Source organism: Grampus griseus, assembly GCF_964374135.1.
Source record: "Grampus griseus genome assembly, chromosome: 3".
Lineage (NCBI taxonomy): Eukaryota > Metazoa > Chordata > Mammalia > Artiodactyla > Delphinidae > Grampus > Grampus griseus.
This window is the reverse complement of record NC_139019.1, coordinates 133,682,890-133,707,331: the sequence shown is the minus strand read 5'-3', so window position 1 is coordinate 133,707,331 and position 24,442 is coordinate 133,682,890. Positions and strand designations below refer to the sequence as shown.

The following is a 24,442-nucleotide window of genomic DNA, read 5'->3' as shown; positions in this document are numbered from 1 at the left end:
CTGACGGAACAAAATCATTATAGCTTGAAATCAAGGATAATAAAGAATAGTAATTGAGTGCCCCATTTCTTTTCCTTTTTTCTTTTTGTAAATCATGATATCAGGAAAAGTCATATCATAAGCTCTGATCAATATGGGGAATTTTGAGAGCTGTTTATGCACCAGAGACACAGATTCCAACCTTGGCCAAGTTCTGAGAGGTCTGTTGATCCTTCCACCGTAACTTTTTTCCTTCTTACCTGTGAAATGGGAAAATAATATTCATCACTCATGCTGAATTAGATGGTATATAGGTTGAAGAAGGAAATAGTATTGAACAGAATATTAAATGTATCAGGCAGAACTGTAAATGTGTGTGTGTGTGTGTGTAGGAAGAAAATGGGGGGGGTTCTTTGGAAGATAATATTCCCTGGTATGTTGCACAGTCACAGTAATGGTGAATAAAATCAATAAAGGCCAGGTTGACTGTATATACACAGTGAGGGGAGCTTTTGATTGAATAGTCACCAGTTGGCAAAAATAAATAAATGAATAAACAAACAAACAGATATTTCAAAGTAAAATAAAGCCAATATTGCCCTTTGCTTCATTTGTTTTTCAGTGAGGCAAGAAGAATGGAAAATAAAATTCCCCCACATATTCCTAGTCCATAAGAATTGGAAAGCTATAGAGTAAGAGAGAGTTGCATATTCAGGACATTACCAAGGAGAATTTACTGAGCCAAGAATAGCAAATTACTGTGTAAAAGCAAATGTACAGTGTATACATACATACACATAAACACACACATATAAGTACACATATATACATGTGTATTCATACATGGACACATAATAAGCGCACGTATACACAAACACACACAAATGCACAATTTAGCTGTCCCTAAGAAGAAAAATATCAGTGAAAAGGATTAGCCCGAAGATGAGACTTGGGAAAGTGGTGGCTCTGACAGTGGCAAGGCTTTAGCACTGAGTCCACTTTGATTCCAAAGAAAAAATAACAGGGAGAGCTGCTGGGGAGATTTATTTTTTGTTTGCAGAGAATGAGCATTAGGGGGAAAATACACACATATGTATCGATAAGAAAGGAAGAGGATTTGCTACCACAGGAGAAGGTTGAGCTCCTTCCCACAGTTATGGGTATGTAATTCCTATTGAAATAAATTTTCATTGTACTGAGTTTTCTAACTTCAGAAGTTGGTAACACACAGGAATGGGGTCTTAAAAAGCCAAAATAAAGCAGTGGCAACAGGGAGACATGGTGTTTAAAAAATGCCACTCCACTCCCCCCAAATCAGAAACCATCGTTGTGTTCAAACAAAGACAAGCACAAACCCAAAAGTGAGTGTGAACAGTGGGAAATGATGAGCTTTAATGTCCCCTGACTTCAGAGTAGTTTGTGATTCTTTTGTGGAAAAGAGACTACAATGTACTAGTTTGTTTGGGGGATTAGCTTCCTGAATGGACAGAAAGTGTGTCTTGTACTCCAAATTCGAGGTATTTTATTTGTCTTTAACATTTTAACATTTCAGTCAGGGGGAGGAAACGAATAGTGGCCCTTTGAGTGCCCGTAATGAGATACACACTAGCCCAGGTTGCAGAGAAACGGCAGTGACGCTACGTGGCACTAAATCATGTCATGAAGACTTGGCTAAAAGGAGGGCAGAGCTAATGCCATCAAAGCTTATCATGTTTTATTTTAAAATGTTAAACAGAAAACCTACACCTTCAAGAGTGATCCATCCCCAAGTCAAGAGAAAATGGCATAATTTCAGCTGCAGAATATAAAACTCTCATCTGTTTGACACCAGACTCAATAGCAGGTTGGTAGGGGCAGGAGGAGGGACCAAAAACAAAGGCAGCAGACAAAATGAAAAGTATAAATAGAAGTATTGAATATACAGTAACCTGGAGGAAACCACTATAATGCTGCTTTCAGTACTCTTCTCCATTTGTAACAATGAGAAAGAAATGACTGAGGTATGTAACATAATTCTAGAGGAGTCCCAGGCTTAGACAGGAAGAAGGCCCGTGCCTTTTTTTTTTAAAAAAAATCACTTTTTATTTCATATTGGAGTCCAGTTGATTAACAATGTTGTGTTAGTTTCAGGTGTACAGCAAAGTGATTCTTTTTCAAATTCTTTCCCGTTTAGGTTGTTACATAATATTGGGCAGCGTTCTCTGTGCTGTACAGTAGGTCCTTGTTGGTTATCCATTTTAAACATAACAGTGTGTACATGTCAATCGCAAACTCCCTAACTATCCCTCTCTCCCACCCTCCCCGCCGGTAACCATGAGTTTGTTCTCTAAGTCTATGAGTCTGTTTTTGTTTTGTAAATAAGTTCATTTTTATAATTTTTTAAGATTCTGCATATAAGTGATATCATACGATGTTTTTCTTTCTCTGTCTGACTTACTTCACTCAGTATGACAATCTCTAGGTCCACCCATGTTGCTGCAAATGGCATTATTTCATTCTTTTTATGACTGAGTAATATTCCATTGTATATATGTGCCATATCTTCTTTATCCATTCCAGTGGACATTTAGGTTGCTTTCATGTCTCAGCTATTGTAAACAGTGCTGCAGTGATCATTGGGGTGCATGTATTCTTTCAGACCATGTTTTTCTCTGGCTTTATGCCCAGGAGTGGGATATGATATCCCTTTTTCCTGTGTCTTTAGAAGAGAAATAAAACAAAAAAACTAATATAGGCTTGTTGGGAAGTTTGCACAGTTCTGAGAAGCACGAAGAAGTGGCTGGTGGCTATTTGTTTTGGTGTCACATATGGGATAAGGGTTTTTAAATGAATGAGCAAATGGAGATGATCTTTGACTTTCTTTGTAGGAAAAGAGTAATTATTATTACAAAGAGTAAAGGCTTTGTGCCCTGAACAACAGGGATTAAACAATTTTAAAATTATATAAGTACATCATTTAGGGAAAAATCCAATGTTGTTTGACCCCTTATAATATTCCTTGGGTGAAAGTTTTTGCTTTGCAACGTTCTTTTGCATCTAGCATATATATTTTCTTTCTACTCATTCTCACAACAACCTGGGGGATTAGAAGGGCAAATATATTGTATCCAATTAACAGAAGAAGAAGAGTAGCAAAAGTGAGTATTAAAGACCTAGATTTTGCTTTGGCTGTGCCAGTAGCTCACTCTGTGTCTTTTCACGAATTCCCTTTATCCGTCAGCATCTTGGATCTACAAAATGGGAGTTTTTGAGCAAGTAATTGATGAGGCCGTTCAGCTCTAAATTCTAGGAATCACTGGATGCCTACTATCCCTAATGAATTAGGGATAGCAGAGGTTAAATTTCTCTTTTCTTGCTTCAGCATCATAATTGCCTTAGATGCATTTATTCTCAAGCTTTCTACTCATCTTTGCTAACATTTCTGAGGGTTCGCTCCCCTCTTTGGGTATACAACGTTTGGCAATAGAGCAATTACTGAGACTTGAACAAATTCACTTAAAAAATTTAACCTTAAGAAATCAAAGTAGAAAGACCATGTGAATACCTTCAGCTGTTCCAACTGAAAAGCTAAGCTTAAATATTATCTTTGGCAGAATTTTCCAGCGTCCTTCCTTTCAGCCATTTTATGCTTGCAAATCTACCCCCCCCCCACCCCACCACCACCACCGCTGCCATCTATTGATTTGGATACTAGTGGTTCATTCAGCAAGTATTTATTGAATGCCTTCCATGGACAGGCAGGCTTATTGTATTAAGCGTTTGAATTAGCATTACAGAATGCCGGTCACTTTCTAAAAGGTGAGGTTTGAGGTCCTGGGAAATCAGGGTAGTTTTTGGTAGTGATGCGATCAGATCTTGCTCAGTAAGGTACACGCTTGGAGAAAGGCTCTAACACAGTCATTGGGAATTTGATGACTTGAGACATTGGTGAGATGAGGGCAGCGAAGGAAGAGAATTATTCAACGTATTGGTGGGAGAAATAGAAGAAAGAAAATTCTACTTGATTAGGAGAAGGACACATCTATTCAGGGTAGGGCAGCAGGAGGAAAATCTGGTGGGAAAGTGGAGAGGAAGGAGGAAGAGAATCTTAGGTTCATAGGTGGAGGTGGTGGTCCTTATTTCTGGGGTGGGTGAGGCCTGAGGAGAGTTTGATTGTGGGAGAGGTGAAGGAGGACTAGCAGAAATACACTGAAGCAAATTCACATAGAGACAGAAGTCAAACCTTTTTGGTTACTATTTTTTTTCCAATTGCAAACTTTTCTATTCAGAAACGTATCAGTACCAGTTCCATGGTCTTTAATGTAATTTGTCAATTTTTATTGGGATCCGGTGGAGGTATAAATTTTAAATTGAGAAGATACAGTCATAGAAAATGTTTTCTGCCAACTCACTGAACACATTTAGACGTTGGGTGTGAACACTTTCTGTAGCTGTGCAGATTTATTAGCTTCATATCTCCAGACTCGGTGCACGGTCTTGCCCCTTAGGAATGTACAGAACTTTTTATGAGAACAGTTAGGCCCACTTACGTTTTATTTGCCATGTTACATGCGAGCCATAGTCGATACTATGATATTTTGATTTTAACTCAGACATCGATTCCACACTCTACATACACAACATGCACACATACACAGAAGAAAAAAAAGAGTGAATTTTAAGAGCATCTTTTATTTCTTCAACCAAGAGAGAAAAATGGAAAAAAAATAAAACCCCTCAGAAGTAGGAACTGTTAATATATGTTGTCTTTGTGGCTCTCTTTCGATGAAATAAATAATCTGTAAGGCTCTGAGGGCAAAAGGATGTGACTTTTGCTGAGCCCTCACCTGCCAGCACCCCTCCATGCAGTCCGATTTAGACATATAAGCGGAGAAATCATTCTCCCCTTTCCCCTGGAAACAGCACCCAGTAGTAAGGTTAATCATTTGAATTTTGCAGTTCATATTGAGGCAAAACAGAAATAATTCTTCACCTTGGACCTTGGAAATTTGTTGACAAACATTTTAGAGCTCAAGATTAGACTTTTCTTCCCCTTTGAATCATAAATATGAAAAGCTTTAAATATATTATTTCATAACTTGATCTCCCACCAAAGTGAATCCCACTAGACGATATAAAATGGAGTGAAAAATCACTTCTAGAGTACCAGGTTAGAGTGAAAATAAACAGAGGAGTGTAAAAGGAGCTTCTGACCACAGAGGAGCTGAATGGGATGATGGTAGAATCTGCCCATGAAGGTGGTTATTCAAAGAGGTAATTTCCCCGTAAGCTTTTCTTCAGAGTTGTCTCAAAAAATTTATAAGGATATTGATCTAAGTTACTACATATGAAAATTAGGTTAAAACCATTTCTGATCAACAGGACATTCCAGAGACGAGCCTGAGCATAAAGCTTACTAATTCTACGACATTACAGGTATACTTTAATAGGTACAATGGCTGGTTCTGAGGGAACTATGTATAAGTTGAAACCTCTTTTATTTTTTTAAATCTAGGGAAATTAAACTATGGTAAATTTTGGTAAATTTCAATGTGTACGTGATTAATAAAGGCTGTATCATTGGCCTGACTGTTACCACTTAGCAGAAATCCATGCACCTGCTAATTTTGTTGATCATAGTGATCACATCAAAATGGGGACATGTGGTCTTATAAATCCACGAAAAGTTATTAGGAGAACAGAACAGAAGACATTCATTTGCTCAGTCATTGAAAACAAGTGTTTATTAAGTACCAACTTGTTTTTGCCAGCCAGTGTACCAGAAAGAGGCTATTTGAAATTGGGATCTTTGAAAAATCTAGGTTTCTACATTGATGGTGTCTCCTTCTGAAATGCAAAGTCTTCTTTTGTAAAGAGAATATTCCATCCTCTCTATATTTTGGAATTCAAACAAGTATTCATTTTCCCAAAGTGGCTATAATTAATCTCCTAGTGGTTAAGCAACACTACCTTATAAAGATGTTGGGTGAGAGTTAAATTTTTTTTTAGTTTGAAAGAAAAACAGAAACATTATTTACTTGAATTTAGTTTCAGATAGACATAGGCTCTGGGATTGGAGTTCCCCACGGCAAACACCCTCCTTTATCCCCAAATCGGAACAGAGATGCTTGAATTTGAGGAATGTGTTTGTGAATCTTTTGGACTTGAAAGCCCCAATGCAAAGCAAACGCCCATCCGTCTAACTTGGAATGTTATACTTCAGAAAATAGCATGGAATTTGTCAGTTATTGATGAATATTGCTGGAAGACACAGAGCGTCTGGCTTTAGACCAGCACTTGATTTGCCAACGCAACACACGTCTGTTGGGTTTCTAAAGTGTATGGTTTTGCTACTGGTCCCTACTGCTTTTCCAGTGCCACACGCTGATGACAGAAATACCTCCGATTATGACTTTTCTTCTAAGAGGCTGCACAGATAACAGCTATATCCTTGCAGATAATCTGGAAGGCAAGCTTGATGGGTCCCATTTAAGGATCAGGACGGGAGAGCTGGGCACCGGCGGCAGCACACTTTTCCGTTCCCACTGAGCGCTGCGTAAGGCCAGCTTCCTAGGCCTGTTTCCTCTCTTCCTCCTGCCTTAGAACGACCTCCTTCAAACTGTGCGTGGAATGGGGGCTGTGGAGTCCTGCGGACGGCACAGGGGGAGAAGTACTTCAATACGTACTTTGCATAGTAGACCCGCTGGATTCAAGCACACATTTGCTGACATTTTACTATGCTAGGAAGAGAAAAATAAAAAAGATATAGAACATCATGGCAGCGGAGAATAATGATTAAGAACATAGACTTTGGAGCTTGGCACACCTGGGTTCGAGTCCCAGGGCTGCCACTCAGTAGTGCAGCATGTAAGGGACTTGCCCAGACTTTGTGGGTCTTGTTTCCTTGTCTGTAAAGGAGCAGGTATCTTGCCCACAGAGGAGTTAGAAGGATTTTATGAGCAGATGTGGGCAAAATGCTATAGCTGAGTGTCTGGCCCATAACGCGTGCTCAGTAAACCTCCAATAACATGGCGGTAGTAATTATCATGTGTGCCATTTCTGCTCTGCCAACTCCCCTGAAGCCTGGGTGTTATTAGCTGATTTTCTCCCCAGACCCAAGAGAACCACTATCCACCAGCTTGATCAGCCCCGAATGTGGATGTCACCTCACTGTATTTGCCTAGGTTGACTTCTAATAATTGAAATGGATGAGACTTGATTTAATATCACTGCAGCTATTCTATTCCATGAGCCAAATGCTTCTGAAAATACTAGAGCAGTGACTTAAGCATTCAGGGGAGAAAGTGTTAACAAATGACAGTGTTGTACCAGAAACTTTCAGAGGCACAGGGCATTTGTGTACCTGTTGTGGCAGGTTTGTCCTAGAGGAAGGTGGGATGTGTGTACGTGCTGGAGCGCACAGTCTCCAGGAAAGCCCCTCTGCTCCCAGTCAGTGCTGAGCTACCCCGTAACTTTTTGCCCTGCTGAAATGAAGCTGGTTGGTTTCCACCTTGTTAGTTCATGGTGTTTGTGGCTTTTCTGCCAGACTGTGAGCTCCTCCAGGACAGGGGCCACGTCTTCTTTGTTGTAGTGTCCTCCCTGATTCCTTACACAATGCCACAGGGGTTACCAGGTTTTGGAGGCAGGCAGAACTCAGGCTCTGCAGCTTATCAGCTGTGTGGTTTGGGCAAGCTACGTCACCTACCCAGCCTTAGCCTCCCCATTCGTAAAATGGGGCTAATGACTCTTGTAGGATTGTTACGAGGATTCAATACAGTAATTTTTCCAGGTACTGAGCACAGTTCCTAGTACTGATTCAAGGCTACCATTGATGGAGTACATATCACGTGGCCGAACGCAGTACCTTTTCTATAGGAGGGGCTCAGTAGGGCTTGCTGAATGTTTTTTAACTACCCATGTACCTTGAGCATGTTTATCTACACTGATGTGTGTGTGTGTGTGTGTGTGTATAAATATAAAAGTGAAGGGAGGATATATACATGTATGTACATATATATACACATACATGTATACCTACCATAAATGAGTGTCCCTCTATTTTGAGATGGCCTGCCTTCACTTTTTCCAACATCAAACTTTTTGAAGAAAAAAAGATTGATAGGATCAGTGTTAGTGGTTGCAGGCATTTTATGAGCTTGTCGATTGTCTTCTCCACAAAGAAGTAATAAAACAAAAAGAACGAAGGAGAAAACAAACAGAAAAGATTGAGGAATGGAAACAGAGGCATTTTGCCCACCTCCTTTTTTTTTTTTCAAGGGCTGTGTCCTTACCCACAGAGAAGTAAATTTCTAATACCATGCAGATTCAAGCATGAACAGCAAGGCTATGTGACATCTTGGGGTGTACATGTAGTGCTGGGTACTGGACAGTGTGTGACATGATCGTGTGTATTGCTCCATAAATATCCCTGTGTTAGTGAAGCCTCCTATTGGAGAAGATACGTCAGAAGACCACTATCTTTGTAGTCCAAAATCAATTGCACCTCTATGAATTATTGAGTTGTTTGCCACCACTTTCCTGTCCTTTCTTATTATAAGGGCTCTTTGCTGTGGTAAGGTTGGATAAGAATTTTTTTCATTTAAGAAACTTGGTATATCTTTGTGTATTGTCACAAAATAATTAGGAGTGTCCACCTTTCTCCACACCTCTCTTTCCAGCTTGAGCATTTAAATGTTCCAATGCTTGGATTTAGCCCTTTGCTGGTTGAGCACCAAGCTTCTAGCACATGGCAACCCAGAAGATGTGGCAGGCTCTGGGGACTCCAACTCATCTTAAGGAGAAGACACTCATTTTTCCTGTGACAATGAGCATGACATTCACATGCTTGCATCCAGTACCATCTTGCAGCTTTTATACCAAACGGAGAGACGTTACTAAATGAACATTTCTTGCTCTTATGTAAATAGATAGATTAATGGCGTTAAGTGAAAGCCAAGGCTGACTGAAATGTTAACTTCCTTATGGGGTTTTGAGTTTCTCTTATTTTTGATAAATGGACCAATCTGGCAATAAAATCCTTGCACAGTAGGTTAATAATGTCATAGCTGAACTGTGAAATAGTAATGTGTGTACCATCTCTCAGCAAACAATAATCCTTGAAGCCTGATAAATCTATTTCCAACCCAATTGCTGTTCATTGTTACCCAGGACTCCTTCTTTGCAAATACAAAGCAGTTTTGTCACATGCATTTTTAAGTAGAGGCAACTGGGAAGGCAAGGGCACATAGGCCTGTGAAAGCAGGGGGGACAGATTCCTTTTCAGCTCTCCTGGGCCTCTGCTGCCCTCAATGTCTAAAGACCCTCCTCAGGATTCCTGCATTGCTGGTACGGGGGCACTGTATAACCTTCCGATCCTTCCGGCGCCCAAAGCACTGATGTGGTGCTAGAGGCAGAGAAGGATTGGGACCTAGGAAGCGAAAGTCCCCCCTGGCCCTTCAGTGTTCATTGATCACTTAGTAGCAGGCAAGGTTTGGTGCTGTTTACCCCAAATCCCTGATGACAAGAGAGGCGATGGAGACACTGCTCTACACCGACTTCCTGTAGAGCTCGGAATACAGGATCTGGCAAATGTCTGCCGGCTTCAGACAGCCCGCAGCACACACACGCTCTGTGCGGAACACTTCAGTGCTGCGGATTCTAAACAAAAGACAGCCAAATGCCCTCCTGCTACTAAAACGAGGGAGAATTGCGCCCCCTCCCCCATCTTTAGCCAGTGGCGGTCAACTCCAAGGTAAAATTTATACTGTGCTGGTAAAAAGAGAACTGTATCCAAAATCATGGCCGATTTTGAGGGAATTATTTAAGCGTCAGAATCTAAGTAGCTTGGGGCAGTGCACATAAACTTGACAAACAGGCTACTTTAGTCCTGTCTGACTGTATCAGCATAATAGGGCAATGAAGCTTTTATTCATTCAAAGAAAGGTTGAGTTTGATTGGCAGGGCAGGCTGCCTGCGCGCAAGTGGCTCTTTTCCCCAACACTTCACTGCTATCAATTACCGTTTTGAATACGAAGTGTTTCTAATGTAAAATAATGCCAACCTCTGCCTCTGTCCTCAGGCCAGAAAGCTTCTTTGTGTTATTTATTCCTAGTATGTGACTGCTCTGAACCTTCCTCTCTCTGCTGTTTTGTTTTCCCTCTCTTCTTTCCTTTCAGTATCTAAACGATGTAACATTGCCGGCAGAAGTGAGGTTCATGCAGAAAACATTCCTGTTCTTTATTTTAATCAATAATCTCCTGGGTGAATGACATTTCTACCTTAGTGATTTAAAATCAGTAGACCTGGGGATGTCCGTGCTTGTGAATCACCCCAGGTTCCAGGAACAAAGGAGGCATTTTTTTTTGTAATTTCCCCTTCGTACTACAAGCAACTGGGCTCTGAAGTTGATTTCATTTAGCAGTCAACTTCTGTCTAGAAAAATGCGCGCAACTGAACCGAATGCTGTTCTTATTTAAATCGGCAAGTGATTTGCTGTAGCTGCCATCTGTTGGCCAGTTAGCTATTTTAATTTGATGCCGGGGACATTACCTGACTTTGTATATTGCATTTTGATCTGCATCGTGTTTGAGAAATGTCTGAAAGTGACTCTAAGGGAGAGGACTTTGAAGGATTCTGTTGAACAAATATGTACATATGTTAATACAGCGCTGGGCATACAAGCGTGGCAATATACAAGTGTATATATTTACAGACAGCATGTGTTACATCTTACCTAATTGTCTTTATGACCCGATTGATAATAAATCCTTCGAACTTTTCTTTCCTCCACATTTCCAAGTAGCCCTCCTCATTTAAAGATCGTTAACTTTGAGCTTTCACGGTATCCTTACCCATTTTTCCAAAGCTGCAGTTTCTCTTGTTTGAAACCCTGTTGATCAAGGCTTGGATGGAAGGGACAGTGTCGTGGAGGACCTCTGTACTCCTGAGGTACACCAGACCCTCTCTTCTGTCCTTTCTCAGAGCCCCCAGAGCTTGGGAGTGTTTATCGAGGCAGCAGGGCAGTCTGAAAAATGTACAGGGTAAGGAGTCAACAGGCCTGGATTCTTGTTGGTGGCTGAGCTTCCTGTCACTAGTTAGTTATGTGATTTGGGGACAGTCACTGAACCCATCCGCACCCCCATATCCTCGTGTGTAAAACGAGGTGATTGTACTGTGGAATCTCTAACTACCTTTCCTGCCCTAATGTTCCAGGGAGCCTCATTCAGGAGAGAGAAAAGAAGGCACGTGGCCCAGTCCTTGCCCTCAAGTTTCTCACAATCTTATTGAGACTGTAGGAATTATTCATATTCGCAGCTCATTGTAGAACCACGGGCGCTGATCAAGTGCTAGATTGTCCTCCTGTCTGTGTTTTTCTCTCTTCATTAATAAAGTCAAACTTCCTGCAACTTTTGAACGTGATTTTATGTTTCTCAGCCTCGCCTTTCATGTGATGTGCTTTTCTATGTAAGCTTCTTCCTGTTGGGTCTCTGTAATATTTGCTCTCTGTCTTTCTTTTCTCCCATTCATTAACACTCAGGTAGAAGTACACAAGGGCATTTCCACTTGAACTTGCCTCTCTCGACACAGCTTCTTTGCCAAACTCACCTTGATGCATGCAGTTCTCCCTTGGGTGTGTGTACTTACAAACGCTATGTAAGACTGAATGTTTTTTGACCACATTGAAGACATATGAGGTGCCTCGAGTTTATATGTTCACCGTTATGACCATTGATATCATTTAAGTGCCTGGTTTCATACTGTACAGACCAACCATCCTAGTCAGATATTTACGCACAGAACATTCAGGCAACAGAAGGGACATATCTGATCATAACAAGGCAGAAAGGATGGTAGAAATCCAGAAAGAGTGAATCATGGAATTTAGACTGGACAGAAAAAACTGTGTTTTAGTTTCAGATTTGGAATGACGGGAATCTATGTTTTTCTTCCAGTTATTGGATTCTTGGAGTATGGGAAGAAATTTAGGCTGGCTCATAGTTAGAAATGGGTGCTCTTGGGCAAATTATTTAACTTGTCTGAGCTTCAGCTTCCTCACTGAAAAATGAAGGCAATAATAGTATATACCTACATTATAGGGTTGTTGTGGGGATGAAATCACATAATGAGATAAAATGAGATAAAGCATATGTAGCAGGACACCTGGCCCACAGTATGCATGCAGTAAATATTTTCTCTTGTGGCTGTTGTTATGTGGAAGTCATAATACCAGAAACTAGTGTCTTAATTGGAGATATTCTCTTAGAGCATTGGGGCACCAGCTAAGACTTTGGGAGGCTCTGTAGTCAGAAATCACTCCAATCTATCCAGTAAACCTTGCTCTCTCACCTCTCTGTCTCCCCATGTCAGTTTCTCACGCTCATTTACAGTTTTTTTTTGCTGATAGTTATACATACAGATCTGTCCCCACCCGATAGCAGGTCAATATGCTACTCCTTTTAGTTGGAAAATTGCAGGTGATTTATTACTAGTGAAAATACTTTTGGGATTCCGCACTTGCGTACTCAATTTATTAGTATTTTCTGGGTCATTTTCTGCTTGCACATTTGTTTAAACTTCTTCCAGGAGCAGCAACAAGCTCCCTCTGGAAGGGAGAGCTGCCTGACAGAGCTGCACTTGGTTTGGGTTCCATACAGCAGCCACGTGGGGTTATGTTCTTTTCCACTGTGACTCAGGGGTTGGCGTTTGAGTTCTATTTCTTGTTGGTTTTACGGGCATCTGAAGCTATTATTTCCATAGCAAGATATGACAAACGGAAATGACTTCTTTTCTAATTATTCTAATGAGGCTTCCTGAGCATTACTGGAAAGGGAATCCACGGAAAGAGTGTATTATCACCAAACTTTGTACTTGCAGCATAGACTTAGGTCTAAAAAGGTCTCCGAAATAAAGTATCAATTAAAAAGGGGGCGTGTGCACATGTGTTTGTAGTATTTGGTTATCGTCATAACTCAGGGTCACCAAAATGTCTCTTTAAAGGGAGAACAGCCTAATCGGAATGAAATTATTTAGTCTCTATTTCTTATGAAGCTACAATAATATTTTTGAACAGTCAGCTGAATGCCTCCTAAGTTGCCTGGGTGACTAAAGGGCTTAAAAAGTTCTTCCATGGAGATAAATAAGCTGTCAATTCATGATGAAGAAAATCAAACTCATGGTGTTGATCTTGGCGGAGGTGGCTGTACAAGTATGAAAGAAATTTTTGCCGAGATGCAGCACAGCCCATGTGTTAGCAGTTAGCACTGCAGTGCCACACTGCGCCTCTGCTAGCCTTTTCGAAAGATAAACATGGTTGTCAAAATAAAGAAAAGAAAAGATTAACCCATTCAGGTGCATGTAAATAATAAATGACAGTCCAGTTGCTGAGAGTCTATAGGAAGAAAAGAGGCAAGGGTCCAGAGAGTGGTTTTTAGTCAGTTACTTGGGTTTCCTTTTCAGAACATCTTCTCAGGCTTGGGCTGGGAAGTGCGGGATGGAAGCTCTGAAGTGAAATCTGGGCTCAGTGGGAAAAGGAGGTGGCACAGGGAGAGGCTTAAAGGAAGTACGTGCCAAAAGCCAATGGTTTACTTTATTCCTTACACTCTTACAACATCACAGTGTATTTCTCTGAACTGTGATCTAGAGCCAGGCATATTTTGGAGTGAGTACCTAAAAGAAAATAGCAAACAGGATAATTCTGTTTATACCAGATTAGTGCACTAGTGTAAAAAGACGTGTGGGTGTTATCCTCCTGATACTAAAATCCAGAACTGGGCATGATCAGGGAGAGAGGGAGATTCATACTACTTTTATTTCCTTTGTGTTAATAAAACCCAAAGAGGGCTATTAAAACACAATACTAGCCTGCCTATCGGTTGCTGTGGTAGGTGGTATCTCAATTTATAGCCTTGGGCTTTATAGTTATGCCTCAAATCCAACACGAGGGGCACACCCAGTGGAGCAGTGGCTCAGACCTTTTACACTGAATAATAGGGGAATGCCAAATATTTTATGGAAAGGTATTGTTTCTCTTGACATTCTTGTGGCGCAGGTTATAGCAACTTCCTTTTTGTTTTTTGCCCTTGGAGGTCCTACAAAGCAGCAGGTACAGTAAGATGGAACACGTTGTGTCTCACACTTAGAAAGTTTCTGGTAAAAATCAATGGTTCTATGTGCTAAAGGTTCTCATAGCTGAGGCTTAAGGAGAGAATTCAGCAGTAGCTTGCTGAAGAGTACGGCCGATGGGAAGGGTCACGGGATTGAGGGTAGAAGATACTCTTAACCTGTTGAAGCCTCTGTTTCCTCATCTTTAAATGGCGACAGTAATGGTACCCATTGGAGGTATTGAGAGGCTAAAGGAGACAGAACCTGCAAAGCACAGTGCCTGCCTTTTTGCAAGCTTTCTGTAAATACCTGACGTTGTTACTGATTCTTTTTGTTGCTAATATTCTTATATCTTATTATTGGTCCTAGTGTTTCGACTAGTCATGTGATATTGAAGATGCTCTAGAACAGGGGTCCCCAACCCTGGGCCATGGACCAGTACCAGCCTGTTAGGAACAGGGCCTCACAGCAGGAGATGAGCAGCGGGCCAGCAAGCAAAGCTTCATCTGCCGCTCCCCAGTGCTCCCCATTGCCCGCATTACCGCCTGAACCATCGGCCCCCCAACCCCGTCCTTGGGAAAATTGTCTTCCACGAAACCGGTCCCTGGTGCCAAAAAGGTTGGGGACCACTGCTCTGGAACATTTTTTAGCTGTTAAACTTTTCTCATCTGCATAGTGAAGGAGTTGGGCCAGATGATCTCTGAAGTTCTTTCCTGTAATAAGGTTCTAGAGTTCTCAAGATCCATTGTTTTTGTTGTAATCAGGTGAAAAATGCCCACATTCATACCAAAAGTATCAGAAATCTAGAGCTCTTGTATGAAGGAACTGGGAAAAGCCTGAAAAGTTTTAGGTTGTAATTAAGAAAGTGGATTATGCAAAATTGACTCAAGGAAGGCAGTAGTGTTTCTCTAACCACATGGATATTATCTGGGTATGTGTAAATAAGAGATGGGTGAAAAAGATGAATACTAATCTCTGCAAAATTCAAATGAATATTAACTCTTATTCAGATAGTGCAAGTACGTTGCATAGAGAAATCAGGACAGGACATGAATTCTTATGATTTCATTTTTTTCAGCTGTGCACATCCTTTGGTTACAGAAGCAGCACAGGACTTGTGGTTTTGCTCATTTCCTAGTAAAGTATGACATCTGGGCTTCTTCTTTAAATATAGTACCTTGTTTGCTCAGGCTTATGGCTCAGTAATATTTGTTTTGTTTTATAAATGTAGTGAAAGCAGGGATTACAGGTATTCCTCAAGGAATAATTAGAAATAAAAGCTTATTTATACCAGGGAAGTTTTCGTGTAGGTGTGTTCTTGCTTGAGTCACAAAGAAGTGATACTGGTTTCAGTTTCAATTTTGATGCGTTGGAACTCTATGGGTTTTGTAGAGTCCATTTAGAGAGGTTAAAAAAAAAAATCACGCAGAATTCTCTGCACAAGTTCAGGTTAAAAATGGCTTGTTCTTCCTCTACTTCAAGCTCTTCTACCCTATTGGCAAGTCTGCTCCTCCATTCCTCTGTGTTTGGATTTTAAGAAATAAATTCGAGAAAGGAAAAATATATAACTATGGGCACTGTTTCTGTAAAATAAAGGTGTGCCAGGGATCAAAGAGAAGCCTTGTCTTGGAATACAATTTGGCCACAACTGCCTGGTGTGTGTGTGTATGTGTGTGCGTGTGCATGTGTGTGTGTGTGTCTGTGTTCATCTCTCCATGATTCATTCTGAGGGCTGTTTTAGCCTTCATAAAATATTCATGCTAGTTGTGCATGGTTCTATAATTGCCATCTCAGGCCTTGAATTATTTATAGGTTGTACTGTTCACATAGTCTCATTTACTGATAGAGAAGATAACACCATACGAGAGGATCCCAAACACTCTGAGGCCTGTTACTTTGCATTAAGTAGTGGAATTATATTACTGTAGGTGTAGAACGCTGGCCTTTTTTTCCTCCTCTCCCTTTAATATATCATTTTTGTATTTATAATATGCTAATTGTCAGGATGCTGTTAAGCCTCATAATTCCTGCCGAGTTTTGCAAAAATCAAGATGTGGCTGAAATGATTTAGCTCTTGATCCCAGAATGATTGTTCTAAAAAAAACCTGTCTTTACACACAGCATAATTTATTGAAATGATGTATGACTCTACATGCATACCTGAGCCCTTTTGTTTTGTACTATTGATCAGTTTGTATGTCTCAGTGTTAACCAACATGTGGTTGGTTTAGGTAGACATTTACAAGGAGGCTTTCAAGCTTGCTGTCCCTAATTAAATACTGATTCTCAATTTGGTTGTGTGACAGTTTCTCTGCACCTATTTATTTTACCTTCCTAATGCTTCTTTCCCTTTTCTGCCAACTTGATCTCTATTCCACATACATCATACTGTTTTGAAATTTATCCTAAGGTGGGAAGATATGGTGGTTGTATCTCTTCTCTCTTTCTGTGTGTAATTTAGTTTCAAAAGTACATGCTAATGTTAATCAATATCAAAAGCCAGATTTACCACAGATTGCACTTTTCTAGTATTTCAGTATCATTTTCCATGTTTAAAGATAAAAAACAGAGAAATTCATGGCAGCTCATAACCTACTGCTGATATATTTTTGTTCTCTCCTCCACCAGGGAAAACTCATGAATTTTCTGCTGGTTTAGGAACTTCCAACTCTTTACAAATCATGTAGCAAACCTTCCTCCATCTCCTCTCCCACAACTGATCAATTTTTTCCCTCCAGCCTTCTTGCCCTCCTTTCTGTGTGTGATGTGCATTTCCCACACCTGTATCAGCTAACTCACTATTTCTCAAGTATACCTGCAGGCTGCTGCTGGTACATGGGATGATTTTAAGTTGGCAGTCAGACGATTTTTAAGTGGTACCCAAACTTAGCTTTTAATAACACTAAATCAGCTAAGGAGGAAATAATTCCATGTAAAATTTCTTTTAGTCCTCCTAACTGGGCCAAGGTATCAGTTTGGTGCTAATCTGTCTTTAACACCTCTCTCACACTTGCTTCATCTCTCTATTGAATAAATATGCTTTGGCAGGAAACAGTATCTAGCCAAAGTTTAGCTAATATTTTTGATTTTGTTTTTATTGACTTTTATTTGTATTACTTCCCTTTATCTAAGGCAAGTGGCATTGGTTCTCATGCATAATGGTAATAGAAAAGTGTCATTTAAAAATAAATTTATTGGGAGTAAAAAGGAGGTGAGTCAATATCCATAAAGTATTAAATAAATACTATTATAGGTAATATGTAAAAGTGGCAAAAAATATGAAAGTGCTTTTATGAATGATTGAAGTTTAGAGGACAGTAGGATCATGCCAAGGCAGTGATGAATCGTTCCAGAGAGCTAGGGATTCAGTAGAGCCAAAGAGAAGGATAAGATTGAGTGATGGGCAAAAAGAGAAATTGATATGATGGTGAGATGAAGGCTTTTTTTTTTTTTTTTTTTTTTTTTTTTTGCAATTCAGCTATCTTTGTTTTTAGGCAGTAAAAAGTTCTACTAACTAAATAAGGTGCTATTCAATTTTTTCTTTGTTACTGAGGATCCACCTTTATGGATAAAAATGTTTTCTAATGGTGCAGGAGTCCCCTTTCCACCATAGTAAGACAGTGCTGGGGTGAAATTGACTATCATTAATGAATGAAGGCTTTTAGGGCTCAGAGAGGTTGTCGTAAACCGCAGTGGATCTTATAGATTAATGTTGATAGGAGTGTAGGAAATCAGTGTAATTTTTTATAGAAGAGCCCTTGGACAAGCTACATTTCTCAATAAAGCCAGAATATTAGCTTGTTTTGTTATCTAAAGAGAATGTGCTCTGGAAGATTTCTGGCCTGTGCCCAGGGACAGCGCCTGGCATGTCTAGTGGCTTAGCACGTCTCCATTGTGCTTGAATTAGTGCTAGATAGCAGGGCTCTGATTAACTAATATTTCCCTAAAATTTACACACAGAAAAGTGAAGTATGATTGAAGATGAAATTAGATTACTGTTTCATCTGCTCAGTGTATCCTGTGGAGTAAATGCCTATGTCTGTACACTGAGGGGTGGCTGAGGAATAAATTATATAGTTCTTTAGGAGCTCATGGCAATTGACTTGACAAGACTGAATTGTATGCTAAGCAGGTTTTAAAATTAATTTTTAAAATTCAGATCTGAATGTCTTCTAATTTCTTAGAATCAGAAAAGACCAAAACCTTTCTATTTGGGTAGATAAGGGAGTCTTGTCTAAAGGCAGAAGAGGCTTAAGATTATCTTGAGGCTGAGATGACTGTCCCTTCTGGCTACTGGTTAGTGTTTTGGCAACAGAATTGAGTGGTGAAGCATTTTTAAAATTTTCTCAGCCAAGGTTTTGTGTTTTGGAAAGCCACGGCTGCAATTCCACGAAGCACCTCTGCACCTGCTCTGGTAACTGTCTTTCTTCTTTTAGGATTTTATCCCATTGGTTCTGACTATTCCAAGCTCGGGCCTTGTGATTCCTTGAAGTTCCGTTTTTGTGTTTTCTTTCAATTTTAATTTTTAACATCTTTATTGGAGTATAATTGCTTTACAGTGGTATGTTAGTTTCTGCTTTATAACAAAGTGAATCAGCTATATGTATACATATATCCTCATATCTCCTCCCTCTGGAGTTCAGTTTTAAAAGGATGAATTTGGTGCATTGTTGTAGAAAAATGTCCTGTACCTCAAGGCCAGGTCTGAGGAAGGTTGTGACCCCAACTCTGCTGCCAGTGAACCATGTGTCATTCAGTAAGTCCACCAAGCAATCTGTTCTAATTTTTTATGGTTCCATCATTCACTGTTCACATCTATGGTGATGGAATTCAGATCCTTGGCCCCCTTAGGAAGTCAGAACATCATTTGTCATAACTTAAACAAGACTGCTTGTTGAACACTTTTAATTTTTGCCTCCATATACATGTGAGCACATGTAGGAAGGACTCTCTTGCTACTTCCTCCCTCTTCTGATTGTTCTGTATATTCTGTTCTGTTATGTAAATATATCTGTTAGCAACAGTTGTGTTAATGCAGTTGAATGGCATTTTTCCAAGATAGTCAAAGTATATCTAGAACATTATTTAATCAAAAAGGGGAAGAAGATCGTGAAGAATTGTAGAACTTTGTTCTTTCAAAGTCTGATATTTGACTCTGATATCTTAGTCTGTTTTCAGCAGCCATCTGCATGTCACAGGTTAAAACTCTCCAAGCTTCTGCTGGTCTTAGACTCATATGACTTGAAGTGAAATGAATGACCAGCTCGATGAGCCCCTCACTTCCCTGGTATTTCTGCCAAGTGGCGTCTGGTCTTTTCTTGAACATGTACAGTGATGGGGAACACACCATCTCATAAGGCAGCCCATCTCACCCTTACAGCATTCTTTCCTTCTGTCGAAGAGACATCTCCTTGATGAAATGTTCACTCTTTGGTCCTTGTTCTGTCTCATGGGCTTTTAAAGAATAGATCTGCTGCTTCGGCCACAGAGCAAATGGTTCACATATTTAGAAACAGCTTTCTTGTCTCATCAAGGCTTCTCTCTTTCATTTATTTATTTATTTATTTGCCTTTGGGTGATTTTTATTATTTTTCAAGTATTTTTTAATTTGCATTAACGAGCTTATATTACCTTTATAAAGAAAAATAGACTTTTGAAATTTAATGTTAACGCTTCTCTCTTTTTAGACTAATATCTTTCACATTTTCTCCCTGTGACATTGAATTGAGTCCTCTGACCTCTTGACCACTCTATGCTAAACATACATGAGTGCAAAGAGCTAGACCATTATTAGGTCAATCAGATGTCAGTTTAGATTCCGGATGAGCTACTTACCTTGCTGTGGGGTCATGACTCTGTGGTTAAGCCTCAGATTTCTCATAATTAAAATGGTAATAATATTGAAAATATCTACCATCATCCAGGGTCTGTAGTAGGTACTAAATGAAATTTTATTGCTTCTCATTGTTAAACTTTTCTCTTTGTCTATATCTTAAATTATGACATCCAGAAATGATGTGGGACTCCAGGTGTACTGAGCACTTTGGAGAGTCGAGCAGAGTCTTCATATCACCTCGGTTCTGAACGCCATATTTCTAGTACTATGGCTAAATGTTACTTCATCTTTATTTTATTTATTTATTTTAAAAATTTATTTATTTTATTTTTAATTTATTTTTGGCTGTGTTGGGTCTTTGCTGCTGCGCGCGGGCTTTCTCTAGTTGTGGCGAGCAGGGGCTACCCTTCGTTGTGGCGTGCGGGCTTCGCACTGCGGTGATTTCTCTCGTTGCGGAGCACGGGCTCTAGGCATGCGGGCTTCAGTAGTTATGGCGCACGGGCTCCGTAGTTGTGGCTTGCTCGCTCTAGAGCGCAGGCTCAGTAGTTGTGGTGCATGGGCTTAGATGCTCCGCGGCATGTGGGATCTTCCCGGACCAGGGCTCTAACCCGTGTCCCCTGCATTGGCAGGTGGATTCTCAACCACTGCACCACCAGGGAAGCCCCTACTTCATCTTTAGTTGGAGTGGAGGACATGTGCTTTTCTCTTTCAGGCCCTCTATATCTAGCCCTTGCCAAGGTGCTTTGGCAAAAAAACTTTGACACCGGGTGGACTGCTTGTTGATAAACAGTAGCAGCTTTGGAGCATGAAATCCTGCTCTTTATGAGTATTTGGCATTTTGTGGAATTAGAGTTTTGCATTCTCTGGATTTTCTTGGCTTTCTTCAACAGCCTCCCTACCTAGTTCCCAAAACAAGACAGCAGGAATAAGTATCACCTGGAAACATGCCTCTTTCAAATTCAAAAGAATGGCAAGCAAACTGGTGTCCCCTAGAGCAGCAGAGAATGGACCCTCCACTCATCTTCATGAAAGAATAAAGATAATCTTCCCAAGTTCACAAGATGAAGAACTGAATTCTTATGCACCAGTCCAAGTCACTGGCCTGGATGAAAAGGCAGGATAGTGAAGCAAAAAGGGAATGGGGAAACTTTGGAGTTAGGTGGGTCCCCAAAGATAAAAACAAAACAAACAACAAAAGTTAGGAGGAGGAGGGAGTATGGGAAGTGCCCATGAGGACCTGTACCAAAGGTGGAAAAAGAAAAAGGACACCACCCACCACCAATATAGAAAAACAAATGCTTTGGAGAAGAGGAAACATGAGGGTCTCATTGATTTCCTGTGACAAAGTAATGTTGAAGGGGGGGTCCTTCCTCCTCTGCCCCCACAAACTGAACACCAATGTCCGTCTCTACAATGGGCTGGACTGAGAACTGTGGATTTTTCTCTATGAGGATCCGATCCCTTGGGTCCCCAGATAAGCAACAGCATATTGTTATGCAAATTGTCCCTATTCCCTGCGGGATTTTGTTGCCCCTTGTGAAGACCTCTGCTGGGAAAAGCGCTTTTCAGCTGTCTCCTCCTGGGTTGATATCTTTATAGAGCGGCCAGAGCAGACGGCGTTCTGCATTTCTTTCCACACAGTGCCTAAAATTCTAGTGTCTTCTACTTCTGCCTCATTTTTATGCCTACACACACCCAAACACCCAAGTGCCTTTTCATTCTGACACACCCCAGAAGACACCAGCCCTGGAAGGAGAAATAGTTGAATGCCTCACTCTTTTGGCTTCCCAAGGAAGAGTACACATCATCCTTCTTTTCTTTCTCCAACTCTCTTTGTCGAGGGAACATAAAACCTCTTTTGGTCACTTTGAGTTGGTTTTATGAAGTTATTTTGAATCTTTTCAAGAGTAGGTTACAAGTGAATGCTTTCAACACCACACATGTTGCAAACGTCTCCAGCTTTGCTTATGCCATCCCCACCCCTTGCCCCCAACAGGGTATTGCCATGGCTCTTGTCTGCTGTGCAGCATTTTTACCATCTTTACTGCCCAAAAGTTGTGCAAACATCAGGAAACTGGGGACACCAAGTCATCACACAACTTTGTGCACTAGTCCTTCCAGTTGGCTGTGTTGTATGTGACCCCAGGCCGTACTTTGAAACCATTTTCTTGAGCACCAGAGGTTGCCCAATTTAAAAATAACAAAAGAGCAATGCACTTGCATCACTGTCGGTTTCTCTCCACTCGTTTAGGGTGTGTGAAGGGTGTTAACACTTGAACTAGACAGTCCCAGACCCCAAGGAAACAAATTGGCCAATGTGGTCCCCAGCAGACCAAGTGCAGCTCTCTTTTGTAATAAACATGTAATGAGGACATTTTTGCGGTGCTTATCTTAGTTTCCTTTACATTTCTGAGTGATATTTTTAAGAGAAAAAAAAAAAGCGTCATGTTTAACTCTCTAATGTTTCTTGGATCCAGATGAGAAAGACTAAACTCTCAGCCACACCCAAAATTAAAGTCTTTATAAACTCTGAGTTGATAAAATACGAATCTTTGTCTAGACGTTCAAGTTAAAGCTCTTATTTATTACTATTAATTTAATGGTGGAATGGGGGAATATGGCAAAACATTTATGGAAGCCTTTTTTGTTGTCGTTGTTGTTTGCTTACTTCTTGAACAACTATACTGTAAATGTTGGCCACTGTATTTGAGCTAAATCCTTGGGACAAAAACCACATAGAGAATTCCCAGATATAAATGTACACATATAACTGTGCCTTCAGGGGGAAATTAAAAAAAAAAAAGTTTTCGGAGGCTTTGTGTAGTCAGGTATAATGGTATCTTCTGAATCTTGTAAGCAAGTAGAAAAAAATAAATGGAAATGGGTTCTGAGAGATAATGGTTTGGAAACATGTCAAAGAGGAGGATAATGAGGACCCTGTAGGATCCATTCCAAACTATGCAAGTACATAATTTTTCCAGTTTTGTTCATTTTAATGTCTATTACGACAATTAGTTTCTGAGGTTTAGATAGGATGTCATGGAGAAAGAAAAAAATAAAAAAATCTAACCGTATGCAAGTTGTAGTACTCGTCAAAAAATGGAGAGTTACGTTTTTCCAAAATCAAGGCAGGTGGAGAGAGATGTCGTCTACACGAAGGACTCAGCTCTCAAAGCTGCAGTCTTGAATGTAGACTGACTCCCACGGAAACCCCTGGTCTTCTTTGCCCCGGACTTTTATCATTGTGTATAGCGCTCAATCCACGTGTATGAGGATCTGGCTCTTCCCTCATTGCCAGAGCTGCCTTGGACATGGGCAAAGTAATGAAAAAGGGACACCAGTTAAAGAAACATTGTCTCTCTTCTTGAATCTTGAATTAGATGACAAATATGAAGGTCAAGGTACACCCAAATTATATACTAACGATTTTGTGAAATAAGAAGTCATGGCTTAGAAGGCGATTATAAATTATTCAGGTCTGTTTAGAAGCAAATAAGTACCTTCCCCCACCCAAACACCAAATGACCATCAGTTTCGCCATAAAAATGCAGACCCTTCCCCTAACTGTTGGTATTTTTGGCATCACATCGACCCTCCCCTTTTCATCAACACCACTGGGGTTTCATTATTAGTTAGGATGTCAGGTTGTCTTGAAACCTGGCCAGGACTGATAGACCAGAACTTACAACAAATTTGAAGTTGACATGGACCACATTTATGGGACTGTCATGGTTCCCAGTGCTGCATGTTTAATATTTGAAGAAGAAAGAACAGGGGTTATAACTCAGCTCCTCACCACAAATCATGCATCACATTTATTCCACGTTTGTGCTTGTGTGTGCGTCTGTGTGCCTTGTTAGTTTGTGTGGGTATGTCTGTGTGTGTTTAGATGTATGTAATATGTAGCTATATATATATATATGTATTACTGGTGTCCCCAGTGTATAGTTTATAGTTTGGAAAGACATCATCTTCCATCATTCGTCACTGCCTAGCTGTTGTAGACTGGCCCAGAACATCATTTGTTAACTGCGACAAAGCCGCACTCATAAACGCCGACATGTTACATTAATTTATAGGCACTGAGTGACTTATTAAAAGTGACGTGTGAAATATAACAGGGCCCGGTATGGATGATTAGGTTTCGGGCTTTGAATTGTTGACAAGGCAGGGGTAATGAATTGCGGGACGCCAGCTCCTGCGTTTCCCCCTCATTAGTCAGTATTAGCTGCATTAATAGTAATAATTGGATATATTCATCATTTAAAATGTTTTAATAAATGTTTGGACAGCACCCTATCGGAGCTGTCAAATATTAGGCTGGAAGCGTTGTGACAAGAGAAAACTGATGATGTTCCTTAGGTGAGAGAGATGTGCAGCTTTGGAGGATGCCAGCCTTGAGTTTCTACTCCCTAAGGAACTCTGAGTTCAGATGAGCTAGGGATACACACCATGGAAATGGGGAAACCCAACTCTCTCTGCCTCGTAGGACATTCCTGCTGGAAGGCTTTGAAGGAGGACAGAGGACCTGTCCAGGATTCAGGTCTG

At 40.4% G+C, this 24,442-nt stretch overlaps 1 protein-coding gene across 3 annotated transcripts in view; it reads left to right on the top strand.

The window, feature by feature from the left end:
• Window positions 1–24,442, top strand: part of EBF1 (EBF transcription factor 1) — a 394,778-nt gene that overhangs the window by 201,955 nt on the left and 168,381 nt on the right. The gene's annotated exons all lie outside the window — the stretch shown is intronic.